Raw genomic sequence first — 4,065 nt, 5'->3', positions numbered from 1 at the left:
AATAAAAAAAAAAATAAGGTTCTTTAACCATCCATCTACTGAAAATTGAATTCTTTATTTTGTGTTTCTATTTTGTTTTATATCTTTATATTTATTCATGTTTAATGTCAATTGTCTTTTATTTTTTTGCTATGTTTAATGAAAAGTATACATGCTGTCGTTGTTTTTAAAATTGTATTATAAGACCGGGGGGTATTCCAGAAAGCAAGGTAATCTTACTGTCAAACATACCCTGAACTCTCAGTTGATTAACCCAAACCTTGCTTGAGGTATGCTGAGTGTGTTCACGGTTATCACACCAGACGTTCTCAACAGAGCAACGGATTGAGCGCGCCATACTACTTCTTTCTTCTTCTTTTGTTTAACGTCGATTTACATACTTGCAAATCGCCATATTTGGTGGTTGTGCAATCATTTCAATCATTTCTTTAATCACTGTGAATAAGAAGTATTTCGTTTGTTTGATGCTATTTATATAATAAAAAGAATGACTGCAGAAATTGAACTGAATAATAGTATATGTGCTTGCAAAGATAACACAGCTGTATAAGGTTTTTTTTGCTTCCACATTGTTTGAAAGGTAAGATATATCATGTTTTTTTTATTAAATAAATATTTTATAGCATAGAAAACGTCCTGTTGCAAAAAAAAAAAAGGAAATCTGAATGCAGATCAACGTGACAGCAAGTGTGAGATGAGAATGAGATGTATGTATGCATGCATGTATGTATGTATTTGTGTGTATATATGAAAATAAACTATTACTTAAAAGGTTCTGTACACTCTCAAGGGATATTTACACTCTTAAAAAATAAAGGTTCCAAAGGTTTTTTTTATAGTCTAAAGAACCTTTTCCACTATAACTGACAGTTTGAAAAGGTTCCATGAATGTTAAAAGGTTTTCCTGGAACAATCGATGCAAATAAAATAATCGATTTTTAAGAGTGTAGCACCAAAAACGGTTTTGCTATTGTCACTAACCGAAAAACTCTAATATGGTCCTGTTTATAACCATTTTTCTTATGAAAATAAGTGTGCTCCTATCTGAGATAACGTGGGTTAATAAAATGTACTTTTATGTTATAATTGTTTTTGGTACAAATAAATGTGTCTTGTACTAAAAGATTAAGAATTAAGAAAAAAGTTACGAAAGTAAACTATTTCTTTAATAGAGCACGTATTCAAACTATATGTGTTAAGCAAAGCAACCAAATGAGATGCAAATAGGGTGGGAGAAAAGACAGATTGAAGGAGAGATGTGTAAAAAAAAACAGCTTAGGAACTGTTAGATAGAGGAGCTTTAATTCACATTAGCCTTAAACTGCAGATTTCTTCTTGGCAAACATGGTTGCTAAGGTATCACACTCCATGCTTCTCACTGCAATGTGTTGAACTAACATACATAAATAGTGTGCAATTGGATAAAAAAAAGTACATTTTATTTTGGACAAAAATAATTTAATATATATTTCCACTTATTTCAGCTATATATACTATATCCAGTAAGAATATACTGCTTCAAATTCATAGTTATGTTAATTGACTGCCCACAAATCCATTTTCACTTCAATACAAATATAAACTAATTCTGAAATAATCCATCATATAATATAGAAATCTCTATGTATGTACAATTCATTGACATTCTACTTTTCATTCATGACTGCTGATACGAAACAATCTCAGGCACCTACACGTACATGCATACAGATCACAGCAAAAACCTTTACCGCAAGGGAGTGCAATCCTGCCCCAGCACACCTGCCTGGAAGGGTCTAGGCTGTGCTTGGAATTGTCCCCTGTACCTTTACATAGTGCACAATTTGAAGGGACAGCCACTCGTAGTAGTGTCCAAAACCATTACTCACTCCTTGTCTTTCAAACTTTGAACATTCTTCCATGCAACACAAAAGGAAAAGTTTTGTGATATAGCTAATGAGCATGTCTATCAAGCTCCAAGCACCAGAATAGCATCAAAAAATGATCTGTTTGACCATATAAGTTCTGGGCCTAGTTGTTCAAAGATTTGCATCTGGATCAGAATGATCTGGATTTAGAAATCCCCTGTTTTGCTATCCAGGATCAGTTCATCCATCTTACTTTTGTGCTGGTTTTTGAAAGCAACATTGGATTGAATCAGCCTGAATAGATCGTCACATGCTGTCATCTTGAGACAACGGTATGACATGCCGTAAATGTAGCATGGATTTCCAGCACTTGCTCTAAATGGGACAACATATCACAATGACGTTCTATTCGGAGATGTTCACGTCTTCGGATTGGGAATTATGCGTTTCTATGGAACCACCATCAACGCCTAAATGAATCTGAAGCAGTCAGGTGGTACAGTGGTCACGTGGTACAAGGAGGATCTCTCAAACAATTCCTCAAAACATCTTAAAAGCTGTAATTACGAGCTCTATGAGAATGTGAACGCTTTTTACAAGTTGAAAGCATGTAATTGTGGTAATTCAGCCCGTTCTCATCCCAAGGCGTCATCTAACTGACGCTTTTGACCATGCGTCAACATGCCGACGCACATGGTACCCCTTAAGCGTCAATATGAGACGCGCCTCCTAGTGGTCTAACCCTAACCCTACCCCAGACCTAAACCTACCCATAACGGAAGCGTCATCTAACTGACGCTAAAGGGTGCCATGTGCGTCGGATTTAGACGCATGGTCAAAAGCGTCAGTTAGATGACGCCCGAGGATGAGCGTCTCATATTGACGTTAAGGGGTACCATGTGCGTCGGCATGTTGACGCATGGTCAAAAGTGTCAGTTAGATGACGCCTTGGGATGAGAATGTGTTGGGTAATTACGACATGGTGTGAATGCACCTCTAGATTTGGTAATCATGTTTGTATCAGGCTGATTCAATCCTATGTTGCTTTCCAAAACCAGCACAAAAGTAAGATGGATTAACTGATCCTGGATAGCAAAACAGGTTGCTATGTAAAAAACAACAGGTAGAACACTCAGCGTAAAACGTGCATTTGAACACTCCACTCCATTTACCTGGGATGCGGGATGGAGAAACTGTGAATGTCACACTCGAGTTGACCGCGTTAACGGATCAGAAAACTAAGATGGAACACATAACAAGCAATATTTTGCACAGATACTGCTGAAGTAGCATGTCCACAGAGGTTGGATCATACTGTGTGGACCACTGAGTTTATTGAGACAGAGACAAACAGAAGTGCTAATAAACAATATTTCACAACTGTTTCACTATGGTTGATGTGCTGAGCAGCCATGCCGGGGTTGTTGCGCTTCCCCTGATTTTCCCAGTCACAAATCCTACTTGAGGGGGCGTTCCAGTTAAAAGTTCCTACTGGGGCCTGCGAATTTCCCATGTCCGAGGACAAATGGAACAGACCATTAGACCCCTCATCTGATCCACAACAAACAAATAAAAATATACAAGCAATGAGGGATGCAATTGTTAGAAACTGCTTTTGACTGCTTCATTTCTAATGATCATTCACAATTAAAATTAAATGCCTTTTGACATCTATAAATGTGTCAAAGATACAAACATTGTAATATTTGACCAAGTTCTATTACATTTTGTTCCTGAAATGCATCCTGAATGCACCCTTCTGCTGAGATCTGGATAATCCAGATTTCTTTTGGATTAAAAGTATCTTACTTCAAAGTTTTCCACAACACATACTGAAGGTTTGATCCAAATCAAAACCAAGATTGGATTATGTGATCTAATCCAATTTTAGAATCCCTTTTTTCTTCTTCTTTTGAACAACCCATTTTCAAGATTTGATCCAATCAATTAACCGAAATCTGATCAAACTTTCGAACAACTGGGCCCTGATGTCATATGATAGCTTTGATAGAAGAACAGAGCAAAATTAAAGTCTTTATTCACAAATTTAATATTATTATTATTTTTGGAGCTTAACAGCCACTAGTCACTGCATGCTTTCATCATATGAAAAATAGCAGCTTGGACATTCTCCTAAACATCTTTTTTGTGTTTCATTGACAAAACTAAGTCACATGGATTTGAAACAACACAACGACAGAATTGTCAAATATTTTCA

Source organism: Rhinichthys klamathensis, unplaced genomic scaffold, assembly GCF_029890125.1.
Source record: "Rhinichthys klamathensis goyatoka isolate OS25496 unplaced genomic scaffold, OSU_Roscu_1.1 h1tg000064l_1, whole genome shotgun sequence".
In the NCBI taxonomy this organism is placed as follows: Eukaryota; Metazoa; Chordata; class Actinopteri; order Cypriniformes; family Leuciscidae; genus Rhinichthys; species Rhinichthys klamathensis.
Note: the sequence above shows the minus strand (reverse complement) of the source record.